Below are 21,572 nucleotides of genomic sequence, written 5' to 3'. Positions count from 1 at the left end.
TAGTGGGTTCGGATCCCAACGACGGCATGGTTGTTTTTTCTGCTGCTCTATCAGTAATTTTCTTTAAACCGATTGATCGGCACTACAAAATAAAAAAATTACACATTCCCCTATGTACCTTGGTTGTAGTGAATGTTGGCTTCCTTAATAAGTTTGTCAAACGAGCCCCTCATTTCCTTTACTTTGTCTGCTAATAGCTTAACGGTGGTTTCAGTTCTGGCAGTCTTGTTGCCGTAGGTAGTATAAGAGGGCTCTCGCCGTTTCCGCCCTCGCCGTTGGATGATTTCCTACGTCACACTCGCAGTATTACAGGACGCGCTAAGTCCACCGCTATGGACGACGGTGGCACTGGTGAACACTCTCAAGGTTCGCTTACACCCAGTAAACATAAATAACAAAGAAAGCATCAGATTGGACAGCCGTCGCCGTAGCTCAGTTTGTAAGAGCATCGGACGCGATATTCGGAGCCCGTGGGTTCGGATCCCAACGGCGGCATGGTTTATTTTCTGCTGCTTTGGAAGTAATTTTCTTTAAAGCGATTGATCGGCACTACAAAAAACAAAAAAAACTACAAACATTCCCCTATGCACCTTGGTTTCGGTGACTGTTGGCTTCTTTAATATGTTTGTCAAACGAGCCCATCATTTCCTTTACCTTGTCTGCTAATAGCTTAACGGGGGTCTCGGTTCTGGCAGTCCCGTTGCCAAAGGTAGCATAAAAGGACTCTCGCACAGTTTCCGCCCTCGCCGTTAGGTGATGTTCTACGTCACATTCGCGGTATTACAGGACGCGCTACGTCCACCGGTACGGAAGAGGGTTGCACTGGCGAACAATCTCAAGGTTCGCTTACACCCAGAAAACATAAATACCCACGAAAGCAGCAGATTGGACCGCCGTCGCCGTTGCTCATTTGGTAAGAGCACCGGACGCGATTTTTGGATGTCGTGGGTTCGGCTCCCAACGGCGGCATGCTAGTTTTTTCTGCTCTTCTATAAGTAACTTTTATAAACCGATTGATTGGCACTACAAAAAAAATTACAAACATTCCCCTATGCACCTTGGTTTCGGTGACTGTAGGCTTCCTTAATATGTTTGTAAAACGAGCCCCTCATTTCCTTTACCTTGTCTGCTAATAGCTTAACGAGGGTCTCGGTTCTGGCAGTCTTGTTGCCCTAGGTAGCATAAGAGGGCTCTCGCACAGTTTCCGCCCTCGCCGTTAGATGACGTTCTACGTCACACTCGCGTTATTGCAGGACGCGCTACGTCAACCGCTATGGACGAGGTTGGCACTGGTGAACACTCTCAAGGTTCGCTTACACCCAGTAAACATAAATAACAAAGAAAGCAACAGATTGGACAGCAGTCGCCGTAGCTCAGTTGATAAGAGCACCAGACACGATATTCGGAGGTCGTCGGTTCGAATCCCAACGGCGGCATGGTTGTTTTTTCTGCTCATTATCAGTAAATTTCTTTGAACCGATTGATTGGCACTACAAAAAAAATTACACATTCTCCTTTGCACCTTGGTTTCAGTGACTGTTGGCTTCCTTAATATGTCTGTCAAACGAGCCCCTCATTTCCTTTACCTCTTCTGCTAATAGCTTAACGGGGGTCATGGTTCTGGCAGTCTTGTCGCCATAGGTAGCATAAGAGGGCTCTCGCAGAGTGTCGGCCCTCGCCGTTGGATGACGTTCTACGTCACATTCGTGGTATTATAGGACGTTCTACGTCCACCGCTATGGACCAGGGTGGCACTGGTGAACACTCTCAAGGTTCGGTTACAGCCAGTAAACATAAATACCAACGAAAGCAGCAGATTGGACAGCCGTCGCCGTAGCTCAGTTGGTAAGAGCAGCGGACGCGATATTCGGAGGTCGTGGGTTAGTATCCCACCGGTGGCATGGTTGCTCTTTCTGCTGCTTTATGAGTAATTTTCTTTAAACTGATTGATTTTCACTGCAATTTAAACAGAAGTTACTAACATTCTCCTATGCACCTTGGTTTCGGTGACTGTTGGCTTCCTTAATATATTTGTCAAACGAGCCCCTCATTTCATTTACCTTGTCTGCTAATAGCTTAACGAGGGTCTCGGTTCTGGCAGTATTGTTGCCTTAGGTAGCATATGAGGGTTTTCGTAGAGTTTCCGCCCTCGCCGTTAGATGACGTTCTACGTCACACTCGCGGTATTACCGGACGTTATACGTCCTCCGCTATGGACGAGGGTGGCACTGGTGAACACTCTCAAGGTTCGTTTACACCCAGTAAATATAAATACCCACGAAAGCAGCAGATTGGAAAGCCGTCGCCGTAGCTCAGTTCGTAAGAGCACCAGACGCGATATTCGGAGGCCGTCGGTTCGGATCCCACCGGCGGCATGGTTGTTTTTCTGCTGCTTTATAAGTAATTTTTTTAAACCGATTGATTGGCACTACAAAATAAAAAAAAATTACAAACATTCCCTATGTACCTTGGTTTTTGTGACTGTTGGCTTCCTTAATCTATTTGTCAAACTAGCGCCTCATTTCTTTACCTTGTCTGCTAATAGCTTAACGGGGGTCTCGATTCTGGCAGTATTGTTGCCATAGGTAGCATAAGAGGGCTCTCGCAGAGTTTCCGCCCTCGCCGTTAGATGACGTTCTACGTCACACTCGCGGTATTACAGGAGGTTCTACGTCCACCGCTATGGACGAGGGTGGCACTTGTGAACACTCTCAAGGTTCGCTTACTCAGAGTAAACATAAATACCAAGGAAAGCAGCAGATTTGACAGCCGTCGCCGTAGCTCAGTTGGTAAGTGCACCGGATGCGATATTCGGAGGTCGTGGGTTCGGATCCCACCGGTGGCATGGTTGTTTTTCTGCTACTTTATAAATATTTTCTTTAAACTTATTGATTTTCACTGCAAATTAAAAATAGTTTCTAACATTCCCCCATGCACCTTGGTTGTGAATGTTGGCTTCCTTAATATGTTTGTCAAACGAGCCCCCCATTTCCTTTACCTTTTCTGCTAACAGCTTACCGGGGGGCTCGGTTCCGGCAGCCTTGTTGCCCTAAGTAGCATAAGAGTGCTCTCGCAGTTTCCGCCCTCGCCGTTGGATGATGTTCTGCGTCACACTCGTGGTATTACAGGACGCGCTACGTCCACCGCTATGGACGACGGTGGCACTGGTGAACAATCTCAAGGTTCGCTTACACCCAGTATACATAAATAACAAAGAAAGCATCAGACTGGACAGCTGTCGCCGTAGCTCAGTTGGTAAGAGCACCAGACTAGATTTTCGGAGGTCGTGGGTTAGGATCCCACCGGTGGCATGGATGTTTTTTCTGCTGCTTTATGAGTAATTTTCTTTAAACTGATTGATTTTTACTGCAAATTAAAAAGGAGTTACTAACATTCTCCTATGCACCTTGGTTTCGGTGAGTGTTGGCTTCTCTTAATATGTATCTCAAACGAGCCCCTCATTTCCTTTACCTTGTCTGCTAAATGCTTAACGGGGGTCTCAGTTCTGGCAGTCTTGTTGCCATAGGTAGCATAAGAGGGCTCTCGCACAGTTTCCGTCCTCGCCGTTGGATGACGTTCTACGTCACACTCGCGGTGTTACAGGACGTGCTACATTCACCGCCATGGAAGAGTGTGGCACTGGTGAACACTCTCAGGGTTCGCTTACATCCAGAAACATAACTACCAGCGAAAGCAGCAGATTGGACAGCCGTCGCTGTAGATCAGTTGGTAAGAGCACCGGACGCGTAATTCGGGGGTAGTGGGTTCGGATCCCAACGACGGCATGGTTGTTTTTTCTGCTGCTCTATCAGTAATTTTCTTTAAACCGATTGATCGGCACTACAAAATAAAAAAATTACACATTCCCCTATGTACCTTGGTTGTAGTGAATGTTGGCTTCCTTAATAAGTTTGTCAAACGAGCCCCTCATTTCCTTTACTTTGTCTGCTAATAGCTTAACGGTGGTTTCAGTTCTGGCAGTCTTGTTGCCGTAGGTAGTATAAGAGGGCTCTCGCCGTTTCCGCCCTCGCCGTTGGATGATTTCCTACGTCACACTCGCAGTATTACAGGACGCGCTAAGTCCACCGCTATGGACGACGGTGGCACTGGTGAACACTCTCAAGGTTCGCTTACACCCAGTAAACATAAATAACAAAGAAAGCATCAGATTGGACAGCCGTCGCCGTAGCTCAGTTTGTAAGAGCATCGGACGCGATATTCTGAGCCCGTGGGTTCGGATCCCAACGGCGGCATGGTTTATTTTCTGCTGCTTTGGAAGTAATTTTCTTTAAAGCGATTGATCGGCACTACAAAAAACAAAAAAATTATAAGCATTCCCCTATGAACCTTGCTTTCGGTGACTGTTGGCTTCCTTAATATGTTTGTCAAACGAGCTCCTCATTTCCTTTACCTTGTCGGCTAATAGCGTAACGGAGGTCTCGGTTATGGCAGTCTTGTTGCCATAGGTAGCATAAGAGGGCTCTCGCAGAGTTTCCGCCCTGGCCGTTAGATGACGTTCTACGTCACATTCGCGGTATTACAGGACGTTCTACGTCCACCGCTATGGACCAGGGTGGCACTGGTGAACACTCTCAAGTTTCGCTTACACCCAGTAAGCATAAATACCAACGAAAGCAGCAGATTGGACAGCCGTCGCCGTAGCCCTGTTGGTAAGAGCAATGGACGCGATATTCGGTGGTCATGGGTTAGCATCCCACCGGTGGCATGGTTGTTTTTTCTGCTGCTTTATGAGTAATTTTCATTAAACTGATTGATTTTCACTGCAAACTAAAAAGAAGTTACTAACATTCTCCTATGCACCTTGGTTTTTGTGACTGTTGGCTTCCTTAATATATTTGTGAAACGAGTGCCTCATTTCTTTACATTGTCTGCTAATAGCATAACGGGGGTCTCGGTTCTGGCAGTATTGTTGCCATGGTAGTGTAGCATAAGAGGGCTCTCGCAGTTTCCGCCCTCGCCGTTGGATGATGTTCGACGTCACACTCGCGGTATTACAGGACGAGCTACGTCCACCGCTATGGACGACGGTGGCACTGGTGAACACTCTCAAGGTTCGCTTACACCCAGTAAACATAAATAACAAAGAAAGCAGCAGATTGAACAGCCGTCGCCGTAGCTCAGTTGGTAAGAGCACCGGACGCGATATTCGGAGGTCGTGGGTTCGGATCCCATCGGTGCCATGGTTGTTTTTTCTGCTGCTTTATAAGTAATTTTCTTTAAGCGATTTGTTAATCTAAGTATTATTATCCCACTGATAAGCATAACACATTAAAAAAAATTAACGTTCCCCTATGCACTTTGGTTTCGGTGACTGTTGGCTCCCTTCATAAATTTGTCAAACGGTCCCCTCATTTCCATTAAATTGTCTGCTAATAGCTTAACGAGGGTCTCGGTTCTGGCAGTCTTGATGCCATAGGTAGCATAAGAGGGCTCTCGCACAGTTTCGGCCCTCACCGTTAAATGACGTTCTACGTCACACTCGCGGTATTACAGGACGTGCTACGTCCACCGCTATGGTCGAGGGTGGCGCTAGTGAACACTCTCAAGGCTCGCTTACACCCAGTAAACCTAAATACCCACGAGAGCAGCAGATTGGACAGCCGTCGCCGTAGCTCAGTTGGTAAGAGCACCGGACGCGATATTCGGAGGTCGTGGGTTCCGATCCCAACGGCGGCATGGTTGTTTTTTCTGCTGCTTTATGAGCAATTTTTTTAGGCGGTTTGTTAATCTAAGTATTATTATCCCACTGATAAGCATAACAGATTAAAAAAAATTAACATTCCCCTATGCACTTTGGTTTCGGTGACTGTTGGCTCCCTTCATAAATTTGTCAAACGGTCCCCTCATTTCCTTTAACTTGTCTGCTAATAGCTTAACGAGGGTCTCGGTTCTGGCAGTCTTGATGCCATAGGTAGCATAAGAGGGCTCTCGCACAGTTTCCGCCCTCGCCGTTAGATGACGTTCTGCGTCACATTCGCGGTAATTCAGGACTTTCTACGTCCACCGCTATGGATCAGGGAGGCACTGGGGAACACTCTCAAGGCTCGCTTACACCCAGTAAACCTAAATACCCATGAGAGCAGCAGATTGGACAGCCGTCGCCATAGCTCAGTTGGTAAGAGCACCGGACGCGATATTCGGAGGTCGTGGGTTCGGATCCCACCGGCGGTATGGTTGTTTTTTCTGCTGCTTTATAAGTAATTTTGTTTATGCGATTTGTTAATATAAGTATTATTATCCCACTGATAAGCATAACACATTAAAAAGAAAAATTACCGTTAGCCTATGCGCTTTGGTTTCGGAGACTATAGGCTCCATTCATAAATCTCTCAAACGGTCCCCTCATTTCTTTTAACTTGTCTGCTAATAGCTTAACGAGGGTCTCGGTTCTGGCAGCCTTGATGCCGGGGTAGCATAAGAGGGCTCTCGCACAGTTTTCGCCTTCACCGTTAGATAACGTTCTACGCCACACTTGCGGTATTACAGGACGTGCTACGTCCACCGCTATGGACGAGGGTGGCGCTGGTGAACACTCTCAAGGTTCGCTTACAAGCAGAACATAAATACCCACGAAAGCAGCAGATTGGACAGCCGTCGCCGTAGCTCAGTTGGTAAGAGCACAGGACGCGATATTCGGAGGTCGTGGGTTCGGATCCCACCAGCGGCGTGGTTGTTTTTTCTGCTGCTTTATAAGTATTTTCTTTAAGCGATTTGTTAATCTAAGTATTATTATCCCACTGATAAGCATAATACATTAAAAAAAAATTAACGTTCCCCTATGCACTTTGGTTTCGGTGACTGTTGGCTCCCTTCATAAATTTGTCAAACGGGCCCCTCCTTTCCTTTAACTTGTCTGCTATTAGCTTAACGAGGGTCTCGGTTCTGGCAGTCTTGATGCCATAGATAGCATAAGAGGGCTCTCGCACAGTTTCCGCCCTCACCGTTAGATGACGTTCTACGTCACGCTCGCGGTATTACAGGACGTGCTGCGTCCGCCGCTATGGTCGAGGGTGGCGCTCGTGAAAACTTTCAAGGCTCGCTTACACCCAGTAAACCTAAATACCCATGAGAGCAGCAGATTGGACAGCCGTCGCCGTTGCTCAGTTGGTAAGCGCACCGGACGCGATATTCGGAGGTCGTAGGTTCGGATATCACCGGCGGCATGGTTGTTTTTTCTGCTGATTTAAAGTAATGTTCTTTAAGCGATTTGATAATCTAAGTATTATTATCCATCTGATAAGCATAACACATTAAAAAAAATTTAATGTTCCCCTATGCACTTTGGTTTCGGTGACTGTTGGCTCCCTTCATAAATTTGTCAAAAGGGCCCCTCATTTCCTTTAACTTGTCTGGTAATAGCTTAATGAGGGTCTCGGTTCTGGCAGTCTTGATGCCATAGGTAGCATCAGAGGGCTCTCGCACAGTTTACGCCCTCACCGTTAGATGACGTTTTACGTCACGCTCGTGGTATTACAGGACGTGCTACGTCCGCCGCTATGGTCGAGGGTGGCGCTCGTGAACACTTTCAAGGCTCGCTTACACCCAGTAAACCTAAATACCCACGAGAGCAGCAGATTGGACAGCCGTCGCCGTAGCTCAGCTGGTAAGAGCACCGGACGCGATATTCGGAGGTCGTGTGTTCAGATCCCACCGGCGGCATAGTTGTTTTTTCTGCTGCTTTATAAGTAATTTTCTTTAAGCGATTTCTTAATCTAAGTATTATTATCCCACTGATAAGCATAACACATTAAAAAAATTAACGTTCCCCTATGCACTTTGGTTTCGGTGACTGTTGGCTTCATTCATACATTTGTCAAATGGTCCCCTCATTTCCTTTAACTTGTCTGCTAATATCTTAACGAGGGTCTCAGTTCTGGCAGTCTTGATGCCATAGGTAGCATAAGAGGGCTCTCGCACAGTTTCGGCCCTCACCGTTAAATGACGTTCTACGTCACACTCGCGGTATTACAGGACGTGCTACGTCCGCCGCTATGGTCGAGGGTGGCGCTCGTGAACACTCTCAAGGCTCGCTTACTCCCCGTAAACCCAAATACCCACGAGAGCAGCAGATTGGACAGCCGTCGCCGTAGCTCAGTTGGTAAGAGCACCGGACGCGATATTCGGAGGTCGCGGGTTCGGCTCCCACCGGCGGCATGGTTGTTTTTCTGCTGCTTTATAAGCAATTTTCTTTAAGCGATTTGTTAATCTAAGTATTATTATCCCACTGATAAGCATAACACATTAAAAAAATTAACGTTCCCCTATGCACTTTGGTTTCAGTGATGTTGGCTCCCTTCATAAATTTGTCGAACGGGCCCCTCATTTCCTGTAACTTGTCTGCTAATAGCTTAACGAGGGCCTCGGTTCTGGCAGTTTTGGTGCCATAGGTAGCATAAGAGGGCTCTCGCACAGTTTCCGCCCTCATTGTCAGATGACGTTCTACGTCACACTCGCGGTATTACAGAACGTGCTACGTCCGCCGCTATGGTCGAGGGCGGCGCTGGTGAACACTCTCAAGTCTCGCTTACACCCAGTAAACGTAAATACCCATGAGAGCAGCAGATTGGACAGCCGTCGCCGTAGCTCAGTTGGTAAGAGCACCGGACGCGATATTCGGAGGTCGTGGGTTCGGATCCCACCGGCGGCATGGTTGTTTTTTCTGCTGCTTTATAAGCAATTTTCTTTAGGCGATTTTTTAATCTAAGTATTGTTATCCCACTGATAAGAATAACACATTAAAAAAAGTTTAACGTTCCCCTATGCACTTTGGTTTCGGTGACTGTTGGCTCCTTTCATAAATTTGTCAAACGGGCCCATCATTTCCTTTAACTTGTCTGCTAATAGCTTAACGAGGGTCTCGGTTCTGGCAGTTTTGTTGCCATAGGTAGCATCAGAGGGCTCTCGCACAGTTTCCGCCCTCACAGTTAGATGACGTTCTACGTCACGCTCGCGGTATTACAGGACGTGCTACATCCGCCGCTATGGTCGAGGGCGGCGCTGGAGAACACTCTCAAGGCTCGCTTACACCCAGTAAACCTAAATACCCAGGAGAGCAGCCGATTGGACAGCCGTCGCCGTAGCTCAGTTGGTAAGAGCTCCGGACGCGATATTCGGAGGTCGTGGGTTCGGATCCCACCGGCGGCATGGTAGTTTTTTCTGCTGATTTATAAGTAATTTTCTTTAAGCGATTTGTTAATCTAAGTATTATTATCCCACTGATAAGCATAACACATTAAAAAAATTAACGTTCCCCTATGCACTTTATTTTCGGTGACTGTTGGCTCCCTTCATAAATTTGTCAAACGGGCCCCTCATTTCCGTTAACTTGTCTTCTAATAGCTTTACGAGGGTCTCGGTTCTGGCAGCCTTGATGCTATAGGTACCATCAGAGGGCTCTCACACAGTTTCGGCCCTCACCGTTAGATTACGTTCTACGTCACGCTCGCGGTATTACAGGACGTGCTACGTCCGCCGCCATGGTCGAGGGTGGCGCTGGTGAACACTCTCAAGGCTCGCTTCCAGTAAACCTAAATAGCCATGAGAGCAGCAGATTGGACAGCCGTCGCCATAGCTCAGTTGGTAAGAGCACCGGACGCGATATTCGGAGATCGTGGGTTTGAATCCCACCGGCGGTATGGTTGTTTTTTCTGCTGCTTTATAAGTAATTTTCTTTAAGATATTGTTAATATAAGTATTATTATCCCACTGATAAGCATAACACATTAAAAGAAAAATTAACGTTCCCCTATGCGCTTTGGTTTCGGTGACTGTTGGCTCCATTCATAAATTTCTCAAACGGTCCCCTCATTTCCTTTAACTTGTCTGCTAATAGCTTAACGAGGGTCTCGGTTCTGGAAGTCTTGATGCCATAGGTAGCATAAGTGGGTTCTCGCACAGTTTCCGCTTTCACCGTTAGATGACGTTCTACACCACGCTCGCGGAATTACAGGACGTGCTAAGTCCGCCGCTATTGTCGAGGGTGGCGCTGGTAAACACTCTCAAGGCTCGCTTACACCCAGTAAACCTAAATACCCACGAGAGCAGCAGATTGGACAGCCGTCGCCGTAGCTCTGTTGGTAAGAGCACCGGACGCGATATTCGGAGGTCGTGGGTTCGGATCCCACCGGCGGCGTGGTTGTTTTTTCTGCTGCTTTATAAGTATTTTCTTTAAGCGATTGGTTAATCTAAGTAATATTATCCCACTGATAAGCATAACACATTAAAAAAAATAACGTTCCCCTATGCACTTTTGTTTCGGTGACTGTTGGCTCCCTTCACAAATTTGTCAAACGGGCCCCTCATTTCCTTTAACTTGTCTGCTAATAGCTTTACGATGGTCTCGGTTCTGGCAGCCTTAATGCCATAGGTACCATAAGAGGGCTCTCGCACAGTTTCGGCCCTCACCGTTAGATTACGTTCTATGTCACGCTCGCGGTATTACAGGACGTGCTACGTCCGCCGCTATGGTCGAGGGTGGCGCTCGTGAACACTTTCAAGGCTCGCTTGCACCCAGTAAACCTAAATACCCATGAGAGCAGCAGATTGGACAGCCGTCGCCGTAGCTCAGTTGGTAAGAGCACCGGACGCGATATTCGGAGGTCGTGGGTTCGGATCCCACCGGCGGCATGGTTGTTTTTCTGCTGCTTTATAAGCAATTTTCTTTAAGCGATTTGTTAATCTAAGTATTATTATCCCACTGATAAGCATAACACATTAAAAAAATTAACGTTCCCCTATGCACTTTGGTTTCGGTGACTGTTGGCTCCCTTCATAAATTTGTCGAACGGGCCCCTCATTTCCTGTAACTTGTCTGCTAATAGCTTAACGAGGGCCTCGGTTCTGGCAGTCTTGGTGCCATAGGTAGCATAAAAGGGCACTCGCACAGTTTCCGCCCTCACCGTCAGATGACGTTCTACGTCACGCTCGCGGTATTACAGAACGTGCTACGTCCGCCGCTATGGTCGAGGGCGGCGCTGATGAACACTCTCAAGTCTCGCTTACACCCAGTAAACGTAAATACCCATGAGAGCAGCAGATTGGACAGCCGTCGCCGTAGCTCAGTTGGTAAGAGCACCGGACGCGATATTCGGAGGTCGTGGGTTCGGATCCCACCGGCGGCATGATTGTTTTTTCTGCTGCTTTATAAGCAATTTTTAGGCGATTTTTTAATCTAAGTATTGTTATCCCACTGATAAGAATAACACATTAAAAAAAATTTAGCGTTCCCCTATGCACTTTGGTTTCGGTGACTGTTGGCTCCTTTCATAAATTTGTCAAACGGGCCCCTCATTTCCTTTAACTTGTCTGCTAATAGCTTAACGAGGGTCTCGGTTCTGGCAGTTTTGATGACATAGGCAGCATCAGAGGGCTCTCGCACAGTTTCCGCCCTTACAGTTAGATGACGTTCTACGTCACGCTCGCGGTATTACAGGACGTGCTACATCCGCCGCTATGGTCGAGGGCGGCGCTGGAGAACACTCTCAAGGCTCGCTTACACCCAGTAAACCTTAATACCCAGGAGAGCAGCAGATTGGACAGCCGTCGCCGTAGCTCAGTTGGTAAGAGCACCGGACGCGATATTCGGAGGTCGTGGGTTCGGATCCCACCGGCGGCGTGGTTGTTTTTATGCTGCTTTATAAGTATTTTCTTTAAGCGATTTGTTAATCTAAGTATTATTATCCCACTGATAAGCATAACACATTAAAAAAATTAACGTTCCCCTATGCACTTTAGTTTCGGTGACTGTTGGCTCCCTTCACCAAATTTGTCAAACGGTCCCCTCATTTCCTTTAACTTGTCTGCTAATAGCTTAACGAGGGTCTCGGTTCTGGCAGTCTTGATGCCATAGGTAGCAAAAGAGGGCTCTCGCACAGTTTCCGCCTTCACCGTTAGATGACGTTCTACGTCACGCTCGCGGTATTACAGGACGACGTGCTACGTCCGCCGCCATGGTCGAGGGTGGCGATGGTGAACACTCTCAAGGCTTGTTTCCAGTAAACCTAAATACCCATGAGAGCAGCAGATTGGACAGCCGTCGCCATAGCTCAGTTGGTAAGAGCACCGGACGCGATATTCGGAGGTCGTGGGATCGAATCCCACCGGCGGTATGGTTGTTTTTTCTGCTGCTTTATAAGCAATTTTCTTTCAGCGAATTGTTAATCTAAGTATTATTATCCCACTGATAAGCATAACGCATTAAAAAAATTAACGTTCCCCTATGCACTTTTGTTTCGGTGACTGTTGGCTCCCTTCACAAATTTGTCAAACGGGCCCCTCATTTCCTTTAACTTGTCTGCTAATAGCTTTACGATGGTCTCGGTTCTGGCAGCCTTAATGCCATAGGTACCATAAGAGGGCTCTCGCACAGTTTCGGCCCTCACCGTTAGATTACGTTCTACGTCACGCTCGCGGTATTACAGGACGTGCTACGTCCGCCGCTATGGTCGAGGGTGGCGCTCGTGAACACGTTCAAGGCTCGCTTGCACCCAGTAAACCTAAATACCCATGAGAGCAGCAGATTGGACAGCCGTCGCCGTAGCTCAGTTGGTAAGAGCACCGGACGCGATATTCGGAGGTCGTGGGTTCGGATCCCACCGGCGGCATGGTTGTTTTTCTGCTGCTTTATAAGCAATTTTCTTTAAGCGATTTGTTAATCTAAGTATTATTATCCCACTGATAAGCATAACACATTAAAAAATTAACGTTCCCCTATGCACTTTGGTTTCGGTGACTGTTGGCTCCCTTCATAAATTTGTCGAACGGGCCCCTCATTTCCTGTAACTTGTCTGCTAATAGCTTAACGAGGGCCTCGGTTCTGGCAGTCTTGGTGCCATAGGTAGCATAAGAGGGCACTCGCACAGTTTCCGCCCTCACCGTGAGATGACGTTCTACGTCACGCTCGCGGTATTACAGAACGTGCTACGTCCGCCGCTATGGTCGAGGGCGGCGCTGGTGAACACTCTCAAGTCTCGCTTACACCCAGTAAACGTAAATACCCATGAGAGCAGCAGATTGGACAGCCGTCGCCGTAGCTCAGTTGGTAAGAGCACCGGACGCGATATTCGGAGGTCGTGGGTTCGGATCCCACCGGCGGCATGATTGTTTTTTCTGCTGCTTTATAAGCAATTTTTAGGCGATTTTTTAATCTAAGTATTGTTATCCCACTGATAAGAATAACACATTAAAAAAAATTTAGCGTTCCCCTATGCACTTTCGTTTCGGTGACTGTTGGCTCCCTTCATAAATTTGTCAAACGGCCCCTCATTTCCATTAACTTGTCTGCTAATAGCTTAACGAGGGTCTCGGTTCTTGCAGTCTTGATGCCATAGGTAGCATAAGAGGGCTCTCGCACAGTTTTCGCCTTCGCCGTTAGATAACGTTCTACGCCACACTTGAGGTATTACAGGATGTGCTACGTCCACCGCTATGGACGAGTGTGGCGCTGGTGAACACTCTCAAGGTTCGCTTACAAGCAGAACATAAATACCCACGAAAGCAGCAGATTGGACAGCCGTCACCGTATCTCAGTTGGTAAGAGCTCCGGACGCGATATTCGGAGGTCGTGGGTTCGGATCCCACCGGCGGCATGGTAGTTTTTTCTGCTGACTTATAAGTAATTTTCTTTAAGCGATTTGTTAATCTAAGTATTATTATCCCACTGATAAGCATAACACATTAAAAAAATTAACGTTCCCCTATGCACTTTAGTTTCGGTGACTGTTGGCTCCCTTCACAAAATTTGTCAAACGGTCCCCTCATTTCCTTTAACTTGTCTGCTAATAGCTTAACGAGGGTCTCGGTTCTGGCAGTCTTGATGCCATAGGTAGCAAAAGAGGGCTCTCGCACAGTTTCCGCCGTCACCGTTAGATGACGTTCTACGTCACGCTCGCGGTATTACAGGACGACGTGCTACGTCCGCCGCCATGGTCGAGGGTGGCGCTGGTGAACACTCTCAAGGCTCGCTTCCAGTAAACCTAAATACCCATGAGAGCAGCAGATTGGACAGCCGTCGCCATAGCTCAGTTGGTAAGAGCACCGGACGCGATATTCGGAGGTCGTGGGATCGAATCCCACCGGCGGTATGGTTGTTTTTTCTGCTGCTTTATAAGCAATTTTCTTTCAGCGATTTGTTAATCTAAGTATTATTATCCCACTGATAAGCATAACGCTATAAAAAAATTAACGTTCCCCTATGCACTTTTGTTTCGGTGACTGTTGGCTCCCGTCACAAATTTGTCAAACGGGCCCCTCATTTCCTTTAACTTGTCTGCTAATAGCTTTACGATGGTCTCGGTTCTGGCAGCCTTAATGCCATAGGTACCATAAGAGGGCTCTCGCACAGTTTCGGCCCTCACCGTTAGATTACGTTCTACGTCACGCTCGCGGTATTACAGGACGTGCTACGTCCGCCGCTATGGTCGAGGGTGGCGCTCGTGAACACTTTCAAGGCTCGCTTGCACCCAGTAAACCTAAATACCCATGAGAGCAGCAGATTGGACAGCCGTCGCCGTAGCTCAGTTGGTAAGAGCACCGGATGCGATATTCGGAGGTCGTGGGTTCGGATCCCACCGGCGGCATGGTTGTTTTTCTGCTGCTTTATAAGCAATTTTCTTTAAGCGATTTGTTAATCTAAGTATTATTATCCCACTGATAAGCATAACACATTAAAAAAATTAACGTTCCCCTATGCACTTTGGTTTCGGTGACTGTTGGCTCCCTTCATAAATTTGTCGAACGGGCCCCTCATTTCCTGTAACTTGTCTGCTAATAGCTTAACGAGGGCCTCGGTTCTGGCAGTCTTGGTGCCATAGGTAGCATAAGAGGGCACTCGCACAGTTTCCGCCTTCACCGTCAGATGACGTTCTACGTCACGCTCGCGGTATTACAGAACGTGCTACGTCCGCCGCTATGGTCGAGGGCGGCGCTGGTGAACACTCTCAAGTCTCGCTTACACCCAGTAAACGTAAATACCCATGAGAGCAGCAGATTGGACAGCCGTCGCCGTAGCTCAGTTGGTAAGAGCACCGGACGCGATATTCGGAGGTCGTGGGTTCGGATCCCACCGGCGGCATGATTGTTTTTTCTGCTGCTTTATAAGCAATTTTTAGGCGATTTTTTAATCTAAGTATTGTTATCCCACTGATAAGAATAACACATTAAAAAAAATTTAGCGTTCCCCTATGCACTTTCGTTTCGGTGACTGTTGGCTCCCTTCATAAATTTGTCAAACGGCCCCTCATTTCCATTAACTTGTCTGCTAATAGCTTAACGAGGGTCTCGGTTCTTGCAGTCTTGATGCCATAGGTAGCATAAGAGGGCTCTCGCACAGTTTTCGCCTTCGCCGTTAGATAACGTTCTACGCCACACTTGAGGTATTACAGGATGTGCTACGTCCACCGCTATGGACGAGTGTGGCGCTGGTGAACACTCTCAAGGTTCGCTTACAAGCAGAACATAAATACCCACGAAAGCAGCAGATTGGACAGCCGTCACCGTATCTCAGTTGGTAAGAGCTCCGGACGCGATATTCGGAGGTCGTGGGTTCGGATCCCACCGGCGGCATGGTAGTTTTTTCTGCTGACTTATAAGTAATTTTCTTTAAGCGATTTGTTAATCTAAGTATTATTATCCCACTGATAAGCATAACACATTAAAAAAATTAACGTTCCCCTATGCACTTTAGTTTCGGTGACTGTTGGCTCCCTTCACAAAATTTGTCAAACGGTCCCCTCATTTCCTTTAACTTGTCTGCTAATAGCTTAACGAGGGTCTCGGTTCTGGCAGTCTTGATGCCATAGGTAGCAAAAGAGGGCTCTCGCACAGTTTCCGCCGTCACCGTTAGATGACGTTCTACGTCACGCTCGCGGTATTACAGGACGACGTGCTACGTCCGCCGCCATGGTCGAGGGTGGCGCTGGTGAACACTCTCAAGGCTCGCTTCCAGTAAACCTAAATACCCATGAGAGCAGCAGATTGGACAGCCGTCGCCATAGCTCAGTTGGTAAGAGCACCGGACGCGATATTCGGAGGTCGTGGGATCGAATCCCACCGGCGGTATGGTTGTTTTTTCTGCTGCTTTATAAGCAATTTTCTTTCAGCGATTTGTTAATCTAAGTATTATTATCCCACTGATAAGCATAACGCTATAAAAAAATTAACGTTCCCCTATGCACTTTTGTTTCGGTGACTGTTGGCTCCCGTCACAAATTTGTCAAACGGGCCCCTCATTTCCTTTAACTTGTCTGCTAATAGCTTTACGATGGTCTCGGTTCTGGCAGCCTTAATGCCATAGGTACCATAAGAGGGCTCTCGCACAGTTTCGGCCCTCACCGTTAGATTACGTTCTACGTCACGCTCGCGGTATTACAGGACGTGCTACGTCCGCCGCTATGGTCGAGGGTGGCGCTCGTGAACACTTTCAAGGCTCGCTTGCACCCAGTAAACCTAAATACCCATGAGAGCAGCAGATTGGACAGCCGTCGCCGTAGCTCAGTTGGTAAGAGCACCGGATGCGATATTCGGAGGTCGTGGGTTCGGATCCCACCGGCGGCATGGTTGTTTTTCTGCTGCTTTATAAGCAATTTTCTTTAAGCGATTTGTTAATCTAAGTATTATTATCCCACTGATAAGCATAACACATTAAAAAAATTAACGTTCCCCTATGCACTTTGGTTTCGGTGACTGTTGGCTCCCTTCATAAATTTGTCGAACGGGCCCCTCATTTCCTGTAACTTGTCTGCTAATAGCTTAACGAGGGCCTCGGTTCTGGCAGTCTTGGTGCCATAGGTAGCATAAGAGGGCACTCGCACAGTTTCCGCCTTCACCGTCAGATGACGTTCTACGTCACGCTCGCGGTATTACAGAACGTGCTACGTCCGCCGCTATGGTCGAGGGCGGCGCTGGTGAACACTCTCAAGTCTCGCTTACACCCAGTAAACGTAAATACCCATGAGAGCAGCAGATTGGACAGCCGTCGCCGTAGCTCAGTTGGTAAGAGCACCGGACGCGATATTCGGAGGTCGTTTGTTCGGATCCCACCGGTGGCATGATTGTTTTTTCTGCTGCTTTATAAGCAATTTTTAGGCGATTTTTTAATCTAAGTATTGTTATCCCACTGATAAGAATAACACATTAAAAAAAATTTAGCGTTCCCCTATGCACTTTCGTTTCGGTGACTGTTGGCTCCCTTCATAAATTTGTCAAACGGCCCCTCATTTCCATTAACTTGTCTGCTAATAGCTTAACGAGGGTCTCGGTTCTTGCAGTCTTGATGCCATAGGTAGCATAAGAGGGCTCTCGCACAGTTTTCGCCTTCGCCGTTAGATAACGTTCTACGCCACACTTGCGGTATTACAGGATGTGCTACGTCCACCGCTATGGACGAGTGTGGCGCTGGTGAACACTCTCAAGGTTCGCTTACAAGCAGAACATAAATACCCACGAAAGCAGCAGATTGGACAGCCGTCACCGTATCTCAGTTGGTAAGAGCTCCGGACGCGATATTCGGAGGTCGTGGGTTCGGATCCCACCGGCGGCATGGTAGTTTTTTCTGCTGACTTATAAGTAATTTTCTTTAAGCGATTTGTTAATCTAAGTATTATTATCCCACTGATAAGCATAACACATTAAAAAAATTAACGTTCCCCTATGCACTTTAGTTTCGGTGACTGTTGGCTCCCTTCACAAAATTTGTCAAACGGTCCCCTCATTTCCTTTAACTTGTCTGCTAATAGCTTAACGAGGGTCTCGGTTCTGGCAGTCTTGATGCCATAGGTAGCAAAAGAGGGCTCTCGCACAGTTTCCACCGTCACCGTTAGATGACGTTCTACGTCACGCTCGCGGTATTACAGGACGACGTGCTACGTCCGCCGCCATGGTCGAGGGTGGCGCTGGTGAACACTCTCAAGGCTCGCTTCCAGTAAACCTAAATACCCATGAGAGCAGCAGATTGGACAGCCGTCGCCATAGCTCAGTTGGTAAGAGCACCGGACGCGATATTCGGAGGTCGTGGGATCGAATCCCACCGGCGGTATGGTTGTTTTTTCTGCTGCTTTATAAGCAATTTTCTTTCAGCGATTTGTTAATCTAAGTATTATTATCCCACTGATAAGCATAACGCTATAAAAAAATTAACGTTCCCCTATGCACTTTTGTTTCGGTGACTGTTGGCTCCCGTCACAAATTTGTCAAACGGGCCCCTCATTTCCTTTAACTTGTCTGCTAATAGCTTTACGATGGTCTCGGTTCTGGCAGCCTTAATGCCATAGGTACCATAAGAGGGCTCTCGCACAGTTTCGGCCCTCACCGTTAGATTACTTTCTACGTCACGCTCGCGGTATTACAGGACGTGCTACGTCCGCCGCTATGGTCGAGGGTGGCGCTCGTGAACACTTTCAAGGCTCGCTTGCACCCAGTAAACCTAAATACCCATGAGAGCAGCAGATTGGACAGCCGTCGCCGTAGCTCAGTTGGTAAGAGCACCGGACGCGATATTCGGAGGTCGTGGGTTCGGATCCCACCGGCGGCATGGTTGTTTTTCTGCTGCTTTATAAGCAATTTTCTTTAAGCGATTTGTTAATCTAAGTATTATTATCCCACTGATAAGCATAACACATTAAAAAAATTAACGTTCCCCTATGCACTTTGGTTTCGGTGACTGTTGGCTCCCTTCATAAATTTGTCGAACGGGCCCCTCATTTCCTGTAACTTGTCTGCTAATAGCTTAACGAGGGCCTCGGTTCTGGCAGTCTTGGTGCCATAGTTAGCATAAGAGGGCACTCGCACAGTTTCCGCCTTCACCGTCAGATGACGTTCTACGTCACGCTCGCGGTATTACAGAACGTGCTACGTCCGCCGCTATGGTCGAGGGCGGCGCTGGTGAACACTCTCAAGTCTCGCTTACACCCAGTAAACGTAAATACCCATGAGAGCAGCAGATTGGACAGCCGTCGCCGTAGCTCAGTTGGTAAGAGCACCGGACGCGATATTCGGAGGTCGTGGGTTCGGATCCCACCGGTGGCATGATTGTTTTTTCTGCTGCTTTATAAGCAATTTTTAGGCGATTTTTTAATCTAAGTATTGTTATCCCACTGATAAGAATAACACATTAAAAAAAAATTAGCGTTCCCCTATGCACTTTCGTTTCGGTGACTGTTGGCTCCCTTCATAAATTTGTCAAACGGCCCCTCATTTCCATTAACTTGTCTGCTAATAGCTTAACGAGGGTCTCGGTTCTTGCAGTCTTGATGCCATAGGTAGCATAAGAGGGCTCTCGCACAGTTTTCGCCTTCGCCGTTAGATAACGTTCTACGCCACACTTGCGGTATTACAGGACGTGCTACGTCCACCGCTATGGACGAGTGTGGCGCTGGTGAACACTCTCAAGGTTCGCTTACAAGCAGAACATAAATACCCACGAAAGCAGCAGATTGGACAGCCGTCACCGTATCTCAGTTGGTAAGAGCTCCGGAAACGATATTCGGAGGTCGTGGGTTCGGATCCCACCGGCGGCATGGTAGTTTTTTCTGCTGACTTATAAGTAATTTTCTTTAAGCGATTTGTTAATCTAAGTATTATTATCCCACTGATAAGCATAACACATTAAAAAATTAACGTTCCCCTATGCACTTTAGTTTCGGTGACTGTTGGCTCCCTTCACAAAATTTGTCAAACGGTCCCCTCATTTCCTTTAACTTGTCTGCTAATAGCTTAACGAGGGTCTCGGTTCTGGCAGTCTTGATGCCATAGGTAGCAAAAGAGGGCGCTCGCACAGTTTCCGCCTTCACCGTTAGATGACGTTCTACGTCACGCTCGCGGTATTACAGGACGACGTGCTACGTCCGCCGCCATGGTCGAGGGTGGCGCTGGTGAACACTCTCAAGGCTCGCTTCCAGTAAACCTAAATACCCATGAGAGCAGCAGATTGGACAGCCGTCGCCATAGCTCAGTTGGTAAGAGCACCGGACGCGATATTCGGAGGTCGTGGGATCAAATCCCACCGGCGGTATGGTTGTTTTTTCTGCTGCTTTATAAGCAATTTTCTTTCAGCGATTTGTTAATCTAAGTATTATTATCCCACTGATAAGCATAACGCATTAAAAAAATTAACGTTCCCCTATGCACTTTTGTTTCGGTGACTGTTGGCTCCCTTCACAAATTTGTCAAACGGGCCCCTCATTTCCTTTAACTTGTCTGCTAATAGCTTTACGATGGTCTCGGTTCTGGCAGCCTTAATGCCATAGGTACCATAAGAGGGCTCTCGCACAGTTTCGGCCCTCACCGTTAGATTACGTTCTACGTCACGCTCGCGGTATTACAGGACGTGCTACGTCCGCCGCTATGGTCGAGGGTGGCGCTCGTGAACACTTTCAAGGCTCGCTTGCACCCAGTAAACCTAAATACCCATGAGAGCAGCAGATTGGACAGCCGTCGCCGTAGCTCAGTTGGTAAGAGCACCGGACGCGATATTCGGAGGTCGTGGGTTCGGATCCCACCGGCGGCATGGTTGTTTTTCTGCTGCTTTATAAGCAATTTTCTTTAAGCGATTTGTTAATCTAAGTATTATTATCCCACTGATAAGCATAACACATTAAAAAATTAACGTTCCCCTATGCACTTTGGTTTCGGTGACTGTTGGCTCCCTTCATAAATTTGTCGAACGGGCCCCTCATTTCCTGTAACTTGTCTGCTAATAGCTTAACGAGGGCCTCGGTTCTGGCAGTCTTGGTGCCATAGGTAGCATAAGAGGCCACTCGCACAGTTTCCGCCCTCACCGTGAGATGACGTTCTACGTCACGCTCGCGGTATTACAGAACGTGCTACGTCCGCCGCTATGGTCGAGGGCGGCGCTGGTGAACACTCTCAAGTCTCGCTTACACCCAGTAAACGTAAATACCCATGAGAGCAGCAGATTGGACAGCCGTCGCCGTAGCTCAGTTGGTAAGAGCACCGGACGCGATATTCGGAGGTCGTGGGTTCGGATCCCACCGGCGGCATGATTGTTTTTTCTGCTGCTTTATAAGCAATTTTTAGGCGATTTTTTAATCTAAGTATTGTTATCCCACTGATAAGAATAACACATTAAAAAAAATTTAGCGTTCCCCTATGCACTTTCGTTTCGGTGACTGTTGGCTCCCTTCATAAATTTGTCAAACGGCCCCTCATTTCCATTAACTTGTCTGCTAATAGCTTAACGAGGGTCTCGGTTCTTGCAGTCTTGATGCCATAGGTAGCATAAGAGGGCTCTCGCACAGTTTTCGCCTTCGCCGTTAGATAACGTTCTACGCCACACTTGCGGTATTACAGGACGTGCTACGTCCACCGCTATGGACGAGTGTGGCGCTGGTGAACACTCTCAAGGTTCGCTTACAAGCAGAACATAAATACCCACGAAAGCAGCAGATTGGACAGCCGTCACCGTATCTCAGTTGGTAAGAGCTCCGGACGCGATATTCGGAGGTCGTGGGTTCGGATCCCACCGGCGGCATGGTAGATTTTTCTGCTGACTTATAAGTAATTTTCTTTAAGCGATTTGTTAATCTAAGTATTATTAT

General features: G+C 47.6%; 1 protein-coding gene across 1 annotated transcript in view; it reads right to left on the bottom strand.

Annotated features, from left to right (window-relative positions):
* Positions 1-21,572, bottom strand: part of LOC144129565 (uncharacterized) — a 649,728-nt gene that overhangs the window by 176,381 nt on the left and 451,775 nt on the right. The window lies entirely within an intron of this gene.

The sequence above is a fragment of the Amblyomma americanum genome, chromosome 4 (assembly GCF_052857255.1).
Source record: "Amblyomma americanum isolate KBUSLIRL-KWMA chromosome 4, ASM5285725v1, whole genome shotgun sequence".
Lineage (NCBI taxonomy): Eukaryota > Metazoa > Arthropoda > Arachnida > Ixodida > Ixodidae > Amblyomma > Amblyomma americanum.
Note: the sequence above shows the minus strand (reverse complement) of the source record. Positions and strands in the feature narration are given on the sequence as shown.